The sequence below is a fragment of the Netta rufina genome (genome assembly GCF_964035555.1).
Source record: "Netta rufina genome assembly, chromosome: 21".
In the NCBI taxonomy this organism is placed as follows: domain Eukaryota; kingdom Metazoa; phylum Chordata; class Aves; order Anseriformes; family Anatidae; genus Netta; species Netta rufina.
In genome coordinates, this window is record NC_140145.1 from 6,032,882 (window position 1) to 6,053,404 (window position 20,523).

Here is a 20,523-nt window from a genome sequence, read left to right on the forward strand (position 1 = left end):
TGGGGTTTAATCCACTTCCAGTTCTAAGCTGCTTCTTTGCCTGGAGTCAAAACGTTTCTGAGGGGATGGCTCATGCAGACGGCTGGCCCGGGGAGCCCCTACCTAAAATCCCAGCCTCCCCTCTGCAGCATTTGTTATCTGCAGAGGTCGGAGCCGCCTGCCCAGAGCTGCCAGGGCGATCTGGGGAGCAGTAACCAGAACAGCTCAGAGGAGACTAAACCCAACCTTTCTCCTCCTCCCACCCTCCAGCACTTTGGTGTCAATTTAGGGCATGGATCTGGCACACACAAGCTTTTAGAAGAAAATCACTTGCAGAGGATGCAGCTGTGCTGCAGGTAAGGAGGCTGCACGGCATCTCCCCGGGCACAATATGCGAGGCAGACACTACTGAGCGACACATGGGGCCACAGCCCTCGGGGAAGCTCCTGCATCTCCCCCAGGTCCCGTTTGCCACCACGCTGCTGGGGTCCCCCTGCCAGCCTCACCACAAGCACGTGGTGACCCAGGGCCTCCAACCCCTCCTTCCTCAGGTGAGTCCCCAAAGAAGAGGGCACCCAGCTCCCCCAAAAAGGCCAGCAGCAGCCACGGGGAGAGCATGGACACGTCTCCTCCATCGTCGAAGGAGCCGGTGTGCTTCTGCAGGATGCACGGAGCCACTGGGTGTCAGTAGCATCCCACTTCCCAGCCGCTCGGGGACGTGGAGGCTGGAGGACGGGGCCTCCTCCATGGAGAGCAGAGCTGCTCCCAGCGAGAGGGTCCCACTGCGCAGGGGGCTCCAGGACAAGGTGCCACCAGCCCCATCCCGCTCACATCTCAGGGTTTGTCCCACTCCAGGAGCTGCAGCAAGGGACTCTGAGCAGCAGGGCGCCCATGCAGCCACGGCTGTGTGTTGAGTGCTTGGTGAGTTCGGCCAAGTTGGGCTGGCTTTTAACCAGCAAGCACAGGATTTCCTCCCTGCCAATGAAGCTTTTTGCAATGGCATTATCACCTGTGGGGGTGAATCTTTTGGCCTAAACCGGAAGGAAGAAGAGCTCCTGTGCCCCAGAACAGCCAGAAGGTCCCTAATCTCAGAAAGAACAAGAGCTCCTGTGCCCCAGAAGGTCCCTAATCCCAGCAGCCAGGTCCCAGCTGCAGCTTCAGGGCTATTCTTCACTATCGGGATCAGAGCCTCTGTCTACTACATCCTGCCTGCAGACGTGGTGCCAGGGCTTCCCCTCTGATGCAGTCCTCTCATTTTCTCCTGCTGGAGATGTGCTGGCTGCCCTTAGTAATTCAGCCTTCCCTATGTCGAGGCGAGGCTGTCCCTGCGGCTTTCCCTGGCAGTATCAGAGATGCTCGGTCAAGCTTCCCCGTCTCCTTGTGCAGCCCCACAAATCTGCATCCTGGCTGCATTCACTGGGCTGTCTGGGGACGAGAACTCTCTCTTCTGGGTACACCAAATCCCTGAAAACCAACCCCTCAGTCCTCAAAACAGAGAGGGAAAACTCACAGTGTGGGCTGCCCCTCTGGGCGCAGTTTCTGCAGCACAACCGGGTTTGTTGACCTGGCGGTGGGGTGTCCCCTGGGGCCTTCATCAGCCGCAGGCAAGCAACGACTTGCCCAAACTCATGCTGGAAAGCAGTGTTTGGACACAGCCCCCTGCACGCAGGGAAGCAGCCAGGTCCTGCCCTGCGCCTCGGGGTGGAAGTGCCCCTTTCCCCGTGGCCCCGTAACGCGCTGGCCGAGCCTGTTATTTCCCTGGCTTGGGGAGTTAATGGTGTAATCGGAGCCGTGGCGTGAGGCCCCGAGGGAGACAAGCTCCATCAATCCCCGTCGGTGTACACAAGCCCTTGATTAAAGGTTATGGGGTTAACTCGCTCCTGCTCACCGCCGAGGCAGGGAGAGGGGAAGGTGGGAGGAAGGGAGGCGGCTAAAAGCCCTGCTCGGAGCCGACTGCTGGGCTGCGGGCACTCAGGCCTGACACACGGCTGTTATTCGCCACCCACTCAGCCTCCAAAACCCTCCTCACCTCACCAGAGCTGTTGGTGCCTCTCCGTGCTGCAGGGCAGGAGCTGTGTGAGAAGCCGGAGGGATGGGGAACAAAGAGGCCGGTGTCCCCGTGTCTCCCGGTGGATCTGGTCCCATCAGCTCGAGCCCCCTGGCTGGGCTCCTCCACACCTTTTTGAGGGGTTTTGCTCCCCTAAATCCCAACGTGGGAAGGAGGAGCTGTGTGTGCTTCAGGAGGGGATGCTGCTGATCCCATCCAGCCCAGGACTGGGCCAGGAGAAGTCCGGGCAGCCCCAAGGTGAGGCTGAGCCCTGGGCATTCCCCAAGCGGTCCCAAGGCTCTGTGCCATCCCTGCCCTCCTTGGTGCCCACACACAGCTCTGAAGCCTGGGCCAGCAGCTGATGCTCTGTGCGTGCCCCGTGCACCCAGGCTGGGACTCCCAGGAGATGTGCCAGGCTCCGACAGCCCCACGGCTGCAGCACAAGAGCTTGAATCTTATTTAACATCAGCCAGGAAAGCCGGGCGTACCCTGCTCAGATACAGACCCGTTTGCCTGCGGGTTTTGCAGCCAGAGGGTTTGCTGGAGGCGAGCGCATGGGGCAGACTTCTGTGCAGGTATTCTCAAATTTGGGGGTTATTTGGCAGCAGCGAAGCTGTGTTAAGGTCAGACAGGACACAGACACGCTCCCGTTGTGCCCAGAGGCTCAGCAATCCTTCCTTCTGCAGGCAGTTTGGTGGGGAGCCTGCTGAGGCCACACAACATCAGCTCTCGTGCTGAGCTTGGAGGAGATGCTTTGGTCAAGGAGTGCAGGGCCGTGGCTTGGTGCTGCCCCGTCCCTTGCTGCCCTGCTTGGGGAGCAAACTGCCTCCGAAGGCAGGCTCCCTGCATCGCTCATCTCCTCATTTCTGCACTTCGTAATTCCCTTTTCCTTCTTTGTTTTCTTTACTTAAGCAGCTTCAACAACCAGAGCTGTTAACTCTTACTGTTTTTTTTTTTTTTTCTTTTTTCTTTTCTTTCTTCCTTCTGGCCTGGAATATTTCAAACTTTATTGTTTTTCTGGAAATAGCTATTTATTTTCCTCTGCTGGTGCTTTCAGCTTTCATCTCGCTTCTGTTCGAGTCAGTAGTCCCCATTCTTGTGAATCTGTTTTCCCCTGAGACCTTCCTGATTTCTTCCCCTTTTCTATACCAGCTCCTGCCAGCTCGATAGTTTTTCAGCCTTTCTCTCCTCATTTTCAGCCCTTTACATTTATTTTTCATTACCTCCTCTCTCTTTAGCCTCCCCCACACCACCACAAAGGCTGGTGCGAAGCAGCCCTCCAGCCTGGAGAAGAGCAGGGAGCAGCTGACGGAGAGCAGCAGCCTCTGCTCTGCCCATCCAAATCCCTGCACTTAGCCCTGCAGCAGAGCCCCCCGGCACTGCGCTGCCCCCCGTGAGCCCCAGAGGCTCGTGTTTTTTCACACAGGACACAGGAGGGGTTTGTAGTCCATGCTTGGGCCTTGGAAGATGCTCTCGAGCCCCTCTTTGCAGGCTCCCTGTCTGTAGCTGTGGCTCCTGGCTCTGGGGATGAGCCCGATGCCACCCTCCCCGTGCCTTTCAGATCCAACCCTGCTGTGCCTGATGATGGAGGTGGTGTTGGGGTCCTAGAGGTGTTGTGGTGCCTGTGCTGGGACAGCTGACACCACTGGGGCTCTCCCCAGTGCATGAGAACATGCTGGCAGCCCTGCACATCCCAAGAGGGGTTTTATATACACTGCTCTTCCTCCTGCGCTTCTTTCCACATCCTCAGGGCTCTGCTTTCTCTGGCCTGGCCTTGGTGGCTCTCACAGCCACCGTGTATGGGTACGGGCATGAGACAGGGCACAAGGCGGGGGTCCCCCAACCCTAATCCCCATGATTTGGTGGCTCAGCCGACAGCAGGCATGATGGAGAGGTGGAGGCAGCCAGGATGGAGGGATGGAGGCACCCATCTGCGCATGTGGCTCTTGAGGAGGTTTTGATCACCAACATCCTTGATCTGAAGGCTCTGGGGGATGGAGCCACCCTCTTGAGCTCTTCTCGGTGTTTGTTTCTCCTTTTCTTTTCCCTCCTCTGATTTTTATTTGTGAACCTCGTTTTGGCGATTAACCTCGGGGCCGGCGCGTCTCCTAAGAAAGATGCTCTCACTTCATTAAGAGATAATGGAAGCTGTCAGAGATTTGAAGGATTGCACTCGTGATGGGAGCAGGAGGGGGAAGAAATATATTCGCGGCAAAGTTACATTTTCATGTAAATTGTTTAAAGATTTAAATGGTTTCTATTAGGAAGGGTCACTGGGGCTGTGCGGAGGGCTAAATTAGTCCTTCTGTGCAGAAGCATAATATTGTCTATAAATGAAAAGGAATAAAGAAAGCTGTTAATTTTTTTTTTCACTTCCTCATTTCATTTCAGGCTCCCTCCCTCTGCCTCTTTGGGAGCCTTCCCCTTTCCTTTCTGCGGTTCTTGGGTCTTTCTTTTGCTCTCTTCTCATTTACAGCCCAGACTCAGCACGTTTGCCTTGGCCTGGCCTTGCCCAGTGCTGATTTCTGGCCCAGACTGCTGTCAGTACACCAACGTTGTTGGCCCCACAAAGCTCCGCTGGAAATGCACATCTGCTGCTTCGGGTTTCAAGGCACATGGAGCCCCTGTGGGGAGGGAGAGACCTGGGTGATCAGTTAATTTTGTTAATGACTACCCCAAGTGGGATTTCGGCTTGCCTGCTGACATGTTAGGCGCAGTGACTGCTCCGTTTCCCTGCTCCAGGCTGGTTGGTAATTCATCCACAAACACATCTTCATGTAAATAATCACAGGACGGTAATTTGCGCCGGTATTCACGGATGAGCATGTTTTTACACACACCGCCGCCTGTCTAAACGTGATGGCACCTGTGGGATCAGGGCTCTCCTCGCCGGTCAGATGCAGCCTGCCTGCAGGTGGGTGCTGCCAAGGGGGTGGAGAGGATCTGCCTGGCCCTGGGAGCATTTCTTGGGCGCTTGTGAGATAAGGCATCCTGCTAAAACGATAAAACACCTTCAGATGTTCACACCCAGCTGCCTGTCCCATGTGTCTGCAGGTGAGGCCACCTTTGCAGGACCGCTGGGAGACAAAAGCGCAGCCACACAGGAATAGAGGAGCCCGCAGAGAGGTGCACAAGTTGCTGTGCTCGTTCTTGAAACTTTCTGGCTTCCTGCAAGGGCACTGGGGCTGTCCGTGCTCATAGACACGCCGATGAAATGGTCAAACTGCACTGCAAAGAGCAGTCCCGTGCCGTGCACCAACACCTCAGCGGCGTTTGAGCTAGTGCCAAGGGCCAGAGGAATAAAACAGCTCTCGAGCAATCCGTGGCTTTCAGTTCCAAGGAGCTGGGCAGACCTTCCCCCATGGGCAAGGAGCAGGGCACAGGGTGCAGAAAGCAAGGCAGGGAGAGGTGTGTGCCCCCTCCTAGGATGTCCTGATCTTCCCGACGTGGTGTAAAGCCCCCCGAGCAGCAGCGCACGTTGCGTTCAGCAGAAGGCAGCCCCTTGAGCTCATCCCTCCCATGCAGAACAGCAGAGAGCAAAATTCATTTCTCAGCTCTGGAGGCTCGGCTCCAATTATTGGAGGTGAGGCACTGATTGCTCTTCACACGCGTGCAGAAGGCACCTGTGGAGACCTTGGGGGTGGGAGGCGTTTGGGGGAATAGCAGGAGGTGGAGGGCTCTGCATGCTGATGGCTGGAAGGGGAGGAAAAGCAGAAAAAAATAAAAAGAAGACCTACATGAAGAGCAGGGGCTAAAAGCTGTGACTGGGAGGAAAAGACCATCACAACAGGTGGTGAGGATTGTGGCAGCAAGCAAATAAAGAAAGGGATTGCTTTGCAGGTGAGGAATTGTAGGGTTTTTGTTCCTTCATAGCAAGCAGAGGAGCAAACCCGCTGCTGGCCAGGAGGTTTGCAGGGAGGGTGTGCACATGCCCGGCAGAGAATGGGAACAGAAATGCTGTCTGCTCCTTTCACAGCCCAGATTACAACGGGAAACGTGAGGACACTGCAGGTACCAACCCACATCAAGCAGTGTGGTGTGCCTTTGTACCGCCTGAACTGAGAGCATCACCTCTCTGAGCTCCTGCAGCTGGTGGGGAAAGAGCGGCAGCTCCGGAGGGCAACGCTTGTCCCCTGAATGGAGCTGCGAGGTGCAAGCAGGTCTCTGCCATGCGATTATTTGGGCAAGGAGGCATTGCTCAGCCAGCCAGCTGGAAGAGAGACAGGTCTCTGGTTCTGATCTGGGGAAGGAAGGAGATGTCCTTCCTCCATATGGCAGTCAGTGAGAGGAGGGCTCATCCAGACTGCAAGGTCTCTGCCTTTCAGGCTGAGAAAATCTAGAATATTGAGCAACTTTCAGACCTGTTGATAGAGGACAGAGGGGGGCACACACCCAAATACACACACCAACATGACAACATTACAAAAAAATGTGAGATCTTGCAACTGGCTGTTCCGGGGGTGGAGAGGCTGAGTGCTGATCAGGATCTGCTGGTCATCAAGCTGAAATCCTTCTCGGTGACAGACACCAGCTGCATCCTCCTCGTCTTAAACAGATCTAGGTTCTTGCTCAGTTTCTCACCTCGTGCTCCGCTGAATTGGGGGGGTGCAGAAAACTTTGTTCTTTCTTGATGAAGGATCCTCTAATTCCAGCTGAAACATGTCCTTGGTCTTTTTATCTCCATCTCTTCCAATGCCAAACTCAAACAACTCCTCTCTCGCTCCCCCCAAGCGTTCCTCTTTTAGCTCTTTGCTCAGGCAGCAGCTGCATCCCTTCCCTTTGCAGTCTGCTTTTTGCCAGGCTGAATGAGCCAAACTCTTGCAGGTCCTGGAGGAAGGATCTTCATCCCACCCCTTCTCCCACCTGCTCTGGTTTCAAATAATCTCTGCTAAACACGGTTGATCGGAGTCATAACAGGACTCTGAACAAGAACTCCTCGGGGCTTTCCACGATGACAGCAGCAGTCTCCTGTCTCTGAAGGGAATATCTCCCCTGACACCTTCTGCTATCATACTTGTCTTTTTTTCAGAGCCACATCACATCAGAGATCTCTCATCAACCCATGACTGGCAAGTTCATCTCTGCCTTTTCGCCGCTGCTTCCAGTGGATGAGCTCCCAGCGCGGAGCAGAAGCTCCTGTTACGGGAGGTTTTGTGCCGTGGCTCTTCCTCAAGGTCACTGAATTTCTCCCGCAGGAGAAATAGATTCCTCTCAGCTGTGGGAAAACAGCAGTCTTCCTAAATCCAATCTGTCTCTTTGTGCCAAATCCATCAGTGGGCATGCCAAAGAGATGAGTCCCCTGGATATTGTTGGAGGAACTCCGCCGGTACCCACCGAATCCATCTCCACTGCTGCAGAGCCTGAGCTGCTCCCCACGTGGATTAGATGCACCGGGCTTCTCATGCCTAAAAGAACTGGTCTCCTTCCCAAAGCAGGACACCAGTTAGTGCCAGGCCTTGGACTGGTGTCCTCACGGGTCCATTCGAGGTCTGCTAGAGAAATCTCATTTTCACCGCAGGACTGGCAGCACCGAGTGCCTGCCTGCCAAGGGCACCGACCCTACAAAAGCACATTTTGCTCCTGGGCTGCTCACTGGAGGGAGCTGCCTCTTGCTTCAGGCCCCATCCGAGTTTTGTCTTCTTACTGGGAGCCTGCTTGTGGCCATCGGGCAGCGTGTTTGCATGGCCACCATGGCATGACCTGTCTTCGTAACAGCACATTGCAACGACCTGTTCTCTGCTCACCTGCAAAACTGGCTAGGAACTGAAGCATCCTTTGGAGGCCAGAATAAAGGCTCCATAGCTCTCACCATTCCTCCTGCCCCATTTCCTGAAGCGTGGGTGCTGTGTTTGGTAAACTCCAGGCATATGGTCCCACTCCCAGTTTGTTGCATGCAGTAAAATTCCTCGTTGCCATCTTGGTAATTTCATATGCAAATCCGTTGTGAATAACCTCGGCTACGGACCTGTTTTAATATCTCCTTCCATTTAATTTAAATGGCATCAACTTCTGATCGCCGGACCCACGTTTATTTTCTAGGTCAACCTCTTCCGTAATGTCTTCACGTCCCCTGAAATACCACTAAAATAGCCTTGTGCCTTGCTGGATCAGTCACCATTTGGAGACAAAGTCTGTTTATTATCATGCTCAGGAATAAGTGGTGCCTGCAATAAGCAACATTTGCTCTGCAATCTGTGCCTCAAACATTAAAGCCTCTGCGATGACTCAGTCCCATTCTGACTGGGGAGATCTAAACCCGGTCTCCAGCACAACCTCAGAGCCCATTGCAGAGTCATTCCCCAGGCAACTTTTATTTCCATCAGCCCAGCCCATCCTGTCCCTTCGCTCTGTCTTTGTTAGGCTGACTGCACTCTCCACGTTGTGGAAGCAAGTGTGGTGATTACGTTTCTCCTTTTGGTCCTTCTCTTTCTTAAAGTGCTCTTACCAAATGTTTAGCCTTAATCTCAGCAAGCAATACCCAGACCTCACCGTGGGGAAGTTGCTCTCTGTAAATAACTCTGCTCCCATGCATAGCTCAGCAGCCTTGAGCCTTTCTCATGTCAGCAGCATTCAGCTGGGCTGGTGTGCTTGGCTGACTGCAGGGACGACCTCTGACAAATCCTCAAACCTCTTTTCTTTGAGCACTTTATGGCATGGTGCTGGCACCTGCAACCAATACTTGTGAGCTTCTACAGTGTAACCGGCCTAAAGGAAACGGACCAGCAATAACTTTTAACTTAAACCATCAACATCTTTTTTTCAGGCCCTTTTCCCCTTGGCAGACACCACCGCCTTCCGTCCCAAATAAACAGCAGGCTCACCACATTTTCCTAACAAGTCCCCACTCGCAGGTACTTGCCTGTTTCCAACCATGTGCAGATCTGGTTTTCCCCCCGTCTGGTCTTCCTCCTGTTTTCTTATTGCCCTGTTTTCCTCCAAGGCCTCCGAGTAGCATCCCTTCCCTCATTAGGCTTTGAACCATCGCAGTGCCCACCGCCTCCTCTCTTTGCTTCCCATTCTGAAGGTCCCAGCTGGTCTGGAGCTGGGATCTTCCACATGTAAATTGTTTCTTCCAGGAGCACATCTAAGAGTCATAAATGTACCCAAACACCCGGGTCCAATGATGTTTTTACCTTTTCTTTGTGGGGCATTTCCTCTAACTGTCACCATTTCCCAGTCTCTAGACTTAAGCAGTGACAATCTCCCAGAGTCCCTCCTAGACACTGCCATGAAATCTCATTTGCTTTCTTCTCCCTGTCATGTTTTTCATTTTCCTGCATAGTGTTTGGTGCTTGCTCCGTCGCAGCCTGCATGCAATGCTTTGTCTACTAACAAAGGGTTTTTCTCCAAGAGCAGCAGCTGGAGAGGGTGCCGGGTGAAGGGGCGCTGGGTGTCAGCGCAGAGCTGCTGCTGGGTTTCGGGAGGTGGAGAAGGAAATGTTCCTTTCTCTCCAGCATGCCAGGGGCATTGAGAGAAATGGATGGGGCTATATGGCCACCCTCATACAATCTTCCAGTCTGTTCGTTTGGCAGGCAGCCCTGGTCCCCAGAAGAGCAGAAGGGGTATCCCAGGCAGCAGATACCACACCTTGCCTTCTTCCCATTTTGCCACCCTCACCGTCAGTGAATCCGAACTCACATTACATCTCTGCAGACCTCCTGATAATGTAAGGACACCAAGAACCTTATGTTTTATTTAGAAGCTACCTAAGAGTCAGTTCATGCCTTGTCACAAGGGGAGCACCCCGCCACCTGCCTCTTCCTCCAGCCTTTCTTGGTCTCCCTCGGCGCTTTGGCACAGGGCGGCTCTTTCTGCCCTTGGCTTGAGGTTTGGAGACGTGCACCTCCCGGGGCCGTGCCCGGCACGTCCTCCCCACACAGCTGCCGAAACACTGGCAGCCTTTTCTTAGGGGGAAGAAAGTGTCCTGAACCCTTGCTCTGCTTCTCGGGGTGAATGGGAAAGGAGACAAACATGGGGAGGGAAGCGGGGAGGGGAGGCCAGCAGTCCTCCGCCGTGCTAGGGATGTGTTTCACCTCGGGGCGGCCGGAGGCGGACACTTTGTAGATCTTGTGGGCACCCGCGCTGGCCAGGGCGTGAGATGTGGAGATGTTCTTGCAGCCGTCGAGGAAGATGTATCTGATGGCCCGGGAGCTGTGCGAGAGGGCGCGCTCGGCTGCGCCCGCGGGAGCTGGTGCCATCATCTTGGCTGGCCGTGCCTAGGGACAAAGCACAGGATTAGCAGGGTGGTGGAGCTGCTCAGGAGTTCTCTAAAAATGCTTTTACGCTCTGAAAAAAAATCTTAATTCGCTCAATTCTCTCTCCCGCACACTTCTTCAATCCGACCAACTTCAGTAAAAGTTACGTCAAGAAGGGTAGCACAGCTCCAGCACAGATTTTCATGGCAAAATCAGAAATAGATATCCACCAAAAAGTTAAAACGTAGCCTTGTTTGTCACAGAGAAGAGACTCAAATCTCCAGCTCCAGTTCATAGATGACTACACTTAACCACCAGCCTGGGTGTGGGAGTGTGTTGTCAGAGACAGGCAAGTTGTCTCCGTCATTCCTGGAGCTATTTCTCCTTACAGGAGTGAATAACCACCGAGTGGATTTAGGATCTGAAACTGCATCTTCAGGGAAAGGCTGACCTGCTGTACTCCGTGCAGCTCTCTGTGTTCTTCCATCATGAGCCACTGAATATTTAAGCCCTCTCCCAGGTTATGTACATCGCGGTGTAAAATGCAGGTGCTTTTTGGGGAAAAAAGGCAAGGAGGCCTACATTTCTTCCTCCGTGCTTTGATACCTGGCAGAAACCTACAGAGTTGACAGAGGGAGAAGGCGACCAACCCAGTTCATGGATAATTCATCTCATGCATAACTCATGCCCGTGCATTTCATGGATAATTTAGAATAAGGGCTTACAGGATCAGGATCTCGCATGGAAGTGAAGGGTCTCTTGTGAACGAAGCTGGTGGAAAACTCTAGCAATGGGATGGAGAATTTCTGGACGTGGCAAAGTGGCAATGGCTGCGAGAGATGGAAATGGTGAGGTTCTTTGGATGCTGCTCCCAACTTCACCTAACTCAAAGCATGTTTGGCACAGCCTTCTGGCTCTGAGACTCCACCATGGTTTGATTGCAGCTGGTGGAGACCCAAGGCACCCGGGATCCTTTCTGTGCCAATGTTCTCATGAGTGGTGCCTGATTTTTGCCATGGCATTGGTCGGTGTCTCTGATACGAGCAGAATGTAATTACGCATTTTTAATCCTTATTCATCAGTGCTACTTCTCTGTCTTTCTTTCTTCCTTTCTTTTCAAACACAAAGCAGGATGGGATGGTTGATGGTCCCCCATGGCATGAGAGAGCCAGAATTTCGTGCAGTGATGGAAGAAATCTGTGCTCTTATTCAGGCTTGGGCCACACCATGGTAACACGGTTAAACCACTGATGAGGAAGGCAGGCAGCACCCAACCAGCATCCTGCTCCTTGGATTCGTAGGAGGCCAGATCTTAAATCAACTCGCAGGCATCAAACATTTAAACAGACCAGTCGAAGGCTGAATTATTAAAATCACCCTACGTGAAACGCTTCTCTGCAAGAAGATGAGCACTCTCCTTCCCTGGTTCATTGTCTCTGCGGGGTGTCAGAAATACTAAGGCTCATTCTGCCTTTCCCATCCCCCTTGAGATGCTCAGAACAACTGAAGCACTCCCAGCTGCCAAGAAGCGCTGAATATTTATGAATCCCCTTAATCACAGAGGCAGGGACCATTCTAGCCAGCTTAGTTTGGCATGCTTTTGGCCTGGCCTCCTACAGAGAACCAGAACTTGCCCCCAGAAGCTTTGACAAGATCAACACTGCCCAGTTGGGGTGACAAGCCCCAGCAATGGATCAGGGACAGAGATGCCTCATAGCTGAGCCTGCACCTCCTGTGGGGTAAGAAATCCCATGGAAATTGCCTCGGAACGTGCCCCCACAACTTCAACCTTGAAATCAGAGAAGGAGCAGGGCATGGGGAAAGTCTCCTGAATCCCTAACCATTTTCTCACCATTGCCTTCTCATTCTTGCACTGCATATGGTGCTTGCTTCCACCTCCAAAACAAATGCAAGCCCAAAACAGCCAGCAACGTGAAACAGGCATTTTCATTTTTCTTCCCCATTCTTCTATAGTTTCCCTTTCCCCAGCTTGCAGCGATAGAGGGAAGAGGGAGAATGGATCAAGAGAAAAAAGGCTGTTCTTTGGTCAAAATGAAATCCAACTGGGAAGAGAAGGTTTTTTTCTCTTTTATCTCCTTGCTTGTATTGCAGCATGCACAGAAATCATTTTTGAAATTCTTCTTAAGCATTTGCTATGAAAAGAAAATTTGTTTTTGTTTTGTTTTGCTTTTTATTATTATTTTTTTTGGTTAAACATACTTATTACCTTTTTTCAACTGGTTCTAACACACGGTGCATTCAGAGACTCTGGTTAGAGAAAGCTTCTGAAACCGCGTGTCTTTGCCTGATCAAGGCACTCCTGTAAACTCTTTGTGGGTGCTCGCAGCCTTCACAGATAAGAGATTCGTCAGGGTAAGAGGCAAATTATTTCCAGTTGGGTTCACTGAGAACACAGTGGCTTTCAAACAAATTTCCAGGTAGAAAACAGAGAGCGAGGCTTGTGCTGTGGTGGAAAGCTGTGGGAGGGCTCTGGCTGATGTATTTGAAGAGCTCTTTGGAGCAGGAGAGGAGGGTTTGGGAGGGTTTGGGCCGAGGGTTTCGTTGCTGGTGGGCAGGCTTTGCAGCGGAGCACACAGGCACAACACCAGGCATGTGTGGGAGTGATTCCCAGTGCTCACCAGTATGGCCCCCAATCCAAAATGGAAAATGGATCGGAAAATCTGCTTCAGTGGTCGTTAAAATACCTGATGTCCTTGGAAGACTCACCAAAATCCTGGGTACTTTTCTGTTGGGTCCTTCCTGACGATTGACGTCCTCAGAACACTTCTGCGCGGGGCCGGGCTCCATCCACCCTGGTGCTGGGGGTCAGGGGCGGGGATGTTTGCTGCTGCTGTGACATCGGGTTGCCACGCCGGGCAGAACTCCGGGCTTTGGGTCACAAAGGACCGAGCTCCGACCTCAGGAGGCAGTGGTGCCAACGCCACCTGCCCACGTCTCTGCCGAGATGCCGTGCACGACCTGCGGGAAGGAGCCGAGCACCGCACACCGCAGGGCCCCCCACCACCCACGGGGTAAGGCATGGGAGCTGCAGGTCCCTCGGGGAGCACAAATCTCATCAGGTGTTGGAGAACTGCACCCAGGTCATGCAGTGGGTGCAGTCCATCTGTAGACCCCTGAGGAGAAGCTGCCTGTCCCGTTGACGGCTCTCCAGTGATCAAGGATCTCTGCGATGACTTCAGATGTTGTGGTAGGGCTGTACCAGAGTGAAAAAAGCTCTGGTCCCTCGTGTTGTAGCAGAGCTCAATAACTCCCCCGATGCGCTGAAGGTGCAGCAGAGCCTGGTTCACTTCTGCAGGGCTCAGTCTTCCTGTCCTCAGACATCTTTTGCAGCTGTTAAACAGCTTGCTGCATTAAAGCCCATGAATGAATTGAAGTCGTTCTTGTAAAGAAATGGGTTGCAGGATTTTTAGCACTCGGGGAATAGGGAGCAACGCTGCTTTGTAAATTAGATCTATTAAATGCTTAGTAATATCAAAATTTCATGCGGTGCTTTTCTTCAAAGACATCTGAGGTGGCTCTGTTCGTCGGGCAGTTTTCCCTCGGACTGACCTGGCCTGTCAGAATCACCTGGGCGCTCACATTTGATCCCAAGTTAATCCCTAATGAGATTTCCCACTTCCCTGAGGCTTTTTACTGACTTATACCAAAAGACAGACCAGACCGGCGACTTTCACCCAGACACTTCTCATCTTTGAAGAAGTTTCAGTAAAGCAAAGGGGGTGGGTGATCCCCTCCTTGTGCACGTTTTATTGTCAATGGGATGGGTTTGGGCTCCCTGCAGGGTTTGAAGGCTGGTGACCGCGGAGCTCCAACGATGCTCTGAATGCGAGCACTCGTGGCGGTGCCAGCAGTGCTTGCTGCTGCTATCAATTCGTCCCAAATTTGCTAACGCTGCCTTTAGCTGCAGATCTCATGCAGTAAGGCACCCAGATCGCCCTAGCCTGTGGAAAACGCAGCTATGTGAGGGCAGAGCTTTAGGAAAGATTCGGCAATGCGCAAATTTATGAAATGGGCACTTTCTGGATTTTACGAAATTTATGAATTTTGAGAATTCATAAAAATTGATGAAACCAGGCTGCTGGAGGTTCCCTTTTGAAAGCTGGTGGAAGAAAGGAAACCCTCCCACCTGGAGCTTCTCTCAGACACCGAACGCGGGGCGCCCACACACCCGATCCACCAAACACCCCGAGCTGACAAACGGAGCCCTCCTCTCACCATCACATCCCTTCCCAAGGTGTTTTTATTCCTCTGCATGCATTTGTCTTGTTTACGCCTGCCGTGCATTGATACAACAGGTCATACGTTTGGAAGAGGCTGCCAAAGATAATATACATCCTGTCATAGTAACAAGATCATCAGAAGGAAAACTGAGGAGATAATAAACCAGCAGGAAAGCTGAAGAGTGAGAAACAAAAGAGGAACAGAGAAGAAGTGACAATGTTATCTTTGTTTAACGCTCCTCTGAGTCACCATTAGTTATTTAAGATATTCATCTGCTAGCTCCCAGCCCTGTCAAATTAAGAGATCCAAGGGTGGTGCTTTTTGGTTTTTTGTTGTGTTTAGTTTTGTTTTTCCCATTCAAACAAGTTGCTCCGGTCCAAAGAGAGAGGAGGCTTCCATGACTGACGGGCTGGTTTTTCTGCAGCTCGCTTTGGAGGCTGGAAGGAGGCAGTTGGCCAGGGCACAGGGCCACGTAGGAGCACATGGGCTTTCTTCTGGGTACAAATGACTCGGTGGCAGCTGGCCCACAGAGGCCACGGTGAGAGGACAGTGAGGACAAGGAGCCCAGCGCCACGCAGGGGACATGACACCGGCCCTTTCCTGCAGCTGCATGGATGGGACACCACGCCAGGAGCAGCCGGGATGGAGGGCTTGTCAAATGGGAGGAAATAGCCCCAAATCAGCCCCAAATGCTGCTGCAGTCCAAGGAGATTGACGTTGGACATCGCTGGGTCACCACAGTCATCGCTGCCGTCTTGCTTTGGCTTCAGTCCCAAGGACAGATCTTTGAGTCAAGTGGAAAGACCCAGGAGCGCCCGGGGAAGCACCGGTCTGCTCTCTGCCTTTTGCTCTCCTTAATTAACCAGGAGAGCTGCTAGGATGTTAATTTAACAGACAGACCCAAAACAGGCGCCACGGCCTTTCACTGAGGGCTCTGTGATGAAAAAGGAGGTGCCTAGAAGGGAGAAGTGGTGCAAAAGGAAAGAAAGGAAAGAAAGGAAAGGAAAGAAAGGAAATACATCTGTGGGCTCTCCACCTTCCCAGTGTCCAGAGGAACCCTGTAGGGCAGAGGAGAGGGCAGAAGGGGTGAGGGGTCCCGTGGGGGCTGCTGACATCTCCCCATGCAGCAGGGCAGCTCTGTGGGATGCTTTGGGCTGGCCTCGGAGCAGCAGCTTCCCCCCGAGCCCCCCCAGGAAGGCAGAGGCCTGCAAACTGGTGAGGCGTGGGATTAAACAAATTAATGATCTGAGGCAGGTGGATAGAAATCGTCGTCTTGCTGGGGAAAAATCTAAAATCAAATCAAGATCTGAGGGTTTATGGCAAGGGTCAAAGGCCCAAGATCCCTTCTGGACCCAGGCTGAAAGCTCCACAGGTCCCTCATCCCCGAGCACCAACGCATCCATTGCCAGCCTGAAGGAGCAGGACAGAAAATATCACAACCAAGCAATTAGCGGCGCAGCAGCTGGGAGGGCTGCGTGGACTGATAATGTTGCAAAACCATTAAACGGCAGATTTTAGCATCGTCAGGGGTTTCCTGTCAAACCCAAAAGGAGCAGGGGAAGATCTGAGGCATCAGATGGAGGAAGTCTCCGTGTAGCCCAATTGTCAGTGACAGATCTGGGCTCCGTGTAACTCCTTTTGCACACCGAGCCTGCTGTATAATCTGCTGCGTGAGACCATTTTGGCATCAAACAACCCTGGCAGAAGCTCGGCAAGCTTCGTCTTTAAAACCTCTGCGATAATGGAGGCTACAAACCATCTCGGTCCGACAGCAGCATTGCTCAGAGCACGTTTCCGTGTGCTGAATGCAAATCCCTTTGGGTCAGGAGCGCAGGGTTTTCCCCCAAATCACAGTCACCAAACAGCACCTCCTTGGGAGGAGGATAAAAATGGGGAGAAATGAACTGTCCCTGACACAGAGAGGACTCCTGATGCCAGGACAGCCCCCTCTGCTCCTGATTTCGGCTTGGCGACGGGGCTGGCAGGATCTATCCATGGAGATGCTGCTCTGCGCCGCCAACACCTGCGCACCAGCGCCGGCCCGAGCCCCGCAGCCCATTCCTCTCACACCATCAAACATCTGCTCGGCCCTAATAGCTCCACGGCACTGCCGGCCGGGGCCGTATTCAAGGCGCTGACCCCGGGCTGGAAGGCGCCCGAGCCCATCACCAATCTGCCAGGCCAGCTGGCGCGGGGAGCGGCTGCATGGAGCCAGGGGGCTGCGGAGAGGTCTTGGAGCCCCCCATCCCCTCGTGCACCAAAGCCTCGTGTACAGCGAAAAGAGCCCAACACCCAAAACACGATGCCCTCTGCTTTTATTTTCCGAGTTTGTTTTATTTTCTCTGTTTATTTTCAAGGGGATTACCAATAAATTTAATTTCAATACTGTTAATCCCCATATATATTTACTGAGGGCAATTAGCCGGCGTTTAAATTAAATATACACAATGGAGGGTTGAATATACAGTTTATATAGTATAATTAGATATATACACACATATAAATAGATGCATAACTCTGTCTGCAGTGTGTGCTGGTGAGGAAGGACCAGGGTAATGTGCCGTGACAATATTTATCTCATACCATATTTATACCCTGATAGCTGGAGAGGCACCGCGGGCTGCACCAGCCACAAGCAGGCAGGTGCTGCGAGGAAGGCAGCAGGATGGGTGCTGTGCCAGGGCAATTTGGGGGGAAGTGCAGGATTTTGGGAAGCCAAGGAGGTGTCAGAGCAGAGGGCCCAGCTTGATGGAGGATGTTGGTAACCCAGGGCAGGAGCTCTGGAGTTGCCCTGCAGCAAAGGGTCTGTCGCAGCCTTTTCCTTGAAACTGTGCAAGCTTGAGGTGGCCAAAACTTGGGATGCCCTGCAGGTATCAGTCCTTGAGGGAGGAGTGGTTGAGCATTTCCCTGCTCTGCTAGCAGCGTTTCTGTGTGTTTTACCAGAGCAGGTATATTAGTATATTAGTCCTGTGTGTGAGCAGTGGAGCTGCAGCACTTTGCTGCAGTGCCGGCCCCACGCAGCACGCAGGTGAAGCTGGACAGGGCTGCCCAAGCCCCAGTCCGGGTCCAGGTGTGGGAGCAGGTGTTGGAGGAAAAGCCAGTTTCTTGGAAGCAGCAACGCTGCCAAGCTCAACCTCCCTGGGCTTTTTCACCAGTATTTTTCCTGGGGTTGAACTTCTCCTCGCTCCCATTGGAGTCTGGCTATTCGGGAGGCAGCGCCAGGGAACCGGCTGGAGTTTCTCTCTCAAACTTCCCAGGAATAGAAAGGGCTTGGGTGTTGGTTGGAGGCAGGGATTTGCACACCCAGCAAAGCCTGACCCTGTGGAAAACTTCACACACCCACCCCAGGGTTAGGGCCAGGTACAAGTGCTGGGTCAGTGCGCCTGCTCCAAACGGGGTACCTGGGCATGGCAGAGACAGGTTTGTGCAAGCATTCATCATTCCCAAGGCATGCAAATGCCTTCCCTCAGGGCTTGCTCCAGTAGTTTGTGTCTAACAATAACAAAACCTGACACTGCCATTTTTCCAGCTTAACAACCCGTCCAGAAGTCACGTCCACCCCTAGCGGAGCTGCAGACCTGTGGAGTGATGGGCACTGCTCGTGTGAGTGCCTTCAGCTCCCCCACCCCAAATCCCTTTGAGAACCCCCTCTGCCTGCACCCGTGAGCTGCCGCGTGGGCCATCCACAGCTCAGTGCAGGGCTGAGTCAATCCCGAGTCCAAACCTTTGTTTGCTTTCAGAAAAAAAAAAAAAAAAAAGAATCATTTTACTTTTCTGCCTGCCTTCCACCTGTTCCTACTTGGCTGGCTCCAGCCTGTTTTTAAATCATGCACAGCTTTCACTCTGGGTGGCACAGGCAGCGTTAAAACCCTGCCTGCAGTTAAACCTGGCGCGAAGCTGCGCTGCCTTTGGATGGCTCACACGGTGCCCTGTGCTCCCCGTGCCCCGTGCCAGGACTGGGAATAAAACACCGGCTGAACCCTTGGATTTCTTGCATCCTGCTCCTCCAGGGCAAAGTAAGCCAGACGACGGCGTAATTAAACCTTCTCCTTACTTAAAGCAGTGTTCGGGGAATTTGATTCCCAACCGCTATTTATGGCTATTGATTTCTGCACTTCTTATTACCGCGGTAAGTGACCTGTAACCAGAGCGGCGACTGGCGGGTTTATCAATCTCCTTCAGATAATTAGTAACGCAGGAAGTTGGAGAAGGAAATAAATGGTGGGCTCGAGAAAAGTTGGTTGCCACCCTACAGGGCGAGGGGAGCCGGCTGGAGAGGCAAAGCAGACCTGGAGCCTGTCGTGCCATGGTTGCAGGAATACTGTCCCCTCCGACTGAGCAATGTGAACCTTGGGAGCCTCCTGGAGGGTCACCACCACCTGAGAGCCTCTGTGCCCTTCCTCAGCAAGTCCCCAAGCTGTGAAATGCCCCCAGAGTGCCCCTCCTTGGTGTCCTGGATGGAGAGCTGCTCCTTGGGCAGAGCTTTATTCCCGGGAGACCAAACCCACCCCGTTCCCGGTGGCCTTACAAACCAAGCTGAGAACTGCAGCCTCCGGGATAATTATCTTTTTGGCCTCTTTCCTGTTGAAACGTTGCCTGCAATTAACTCCTGGCAGCGGAGCCGGGCGGGTCGTGGGCCTCGCTCAGCGCCAGGCGGCTCGGTGCGCGGGGCCGGGTGCGCGGCCGAGCCAGTGCCCGGGGTTAGCAGCACCGCTCCCGCGCTATTCATCCTCAAATTGCTGTAAGCAGGCTGGCAATCGGAGGATGATTAAATGAACTGGTCCTGCCAGCATAAACCCAGAGCTTTTATTAGCGAGATGGCTGGCTGCGGGGATGGTAAAAGCCCTCGTGGTGCCCCCGGGGCCCCTTTGCTCTGGGACGCGGAGGGGAGTGGGTTTTGAGGGCGCAGGGGGTGGCAGGAGATGAAGAGTTAAAAATGAGAGTGAAACCCACGTCGCCTCAAGGCTAGGACAGGGCCTTACCCCCAAATAATCGGTTTCCTGCTCCTAGCTGACCTCTTTCCCATGCAAATAGCTTTTCAGTGGAAGGCTAATTCATTCTCACAGCTAAAAATGATCATTGCTGTGAGAAAGTGTTCTGGGCGTGAATCCTTTTTGCGGCAAATAGCAGCATTAACAGGTTCATTTTCTCCCAGCAATGCTATCAAAATCTCTTTAAGCTGCTTCCAGAGCATACCGCAGATGCACTAAACCAAGCCTGCAAAATGGGTGGGAGATGTGATTGCAGCCAGCCCTCCCCCAGCCCCGTGCCGAGCCGCATCCCTGCCTGGCAGCTGCAAAAGTCCCTGTTCCCTCCTGGGATGTCCCGGGAGCTTGTCTTACACAGGGTTTTATTTCCAGGGAAATGTGCAGGAAATTTTAAGGGAAAAACAGGCAGGTAAATGTTTTGCTGGAGCCAGGGTGTGTTCGGTAACCAGAAGCCCTCAGAGGAGCTTTGCCAGTGGTCGGCATGGAGGTGCCTGCACCCCGGGCCGGTGGGCAAGGGGCTTGTCTGCAGAGGGACATGCAGGGAAACTGTCTAAAAATGGAGTAGTTTCCCTGCACATTAAAGCTTTGTGGACCTGCCCCAATCTGCTTTAATTTCTGTGATTTCGGGATGTTTTGGTTTGCCTGCATTCATTTCCCTCCTGCTGCTGATCCCTGTGGCTTGTCCCCATTCCCCTGCCAAACTGCGTGTCCCAAACCACACTGGGTGGAGGCCAGGTGTCAGCATTCATCCCCCAGAGTTTTCCCAGAATCTGGACAAGTGGATAAAGCCCCTGAAATCACGGGGGGAATCCCTGCCAAGCCCTGGAGGCACTGAGAGCCGAGGGCCCCGTGTTGTCTCCATCAGGCGCAGCGCGGCACACTGCTGCTGGTGCTGGAGCGCAGCCTCGCAGGTGTAGAGCTCAGGCTCAGCTACAGGTCTGCGTTTAGGAGCCATGCTATAGACCTGATTTTGGACAAATTCCAGCTGATCTTTAGAATTCCCTCCAACGGGGGCATTTTTCCAGGGACTCGGTGACTTCTGTGCAATGCCAAGCGCTAGCCCCAGCTCCCG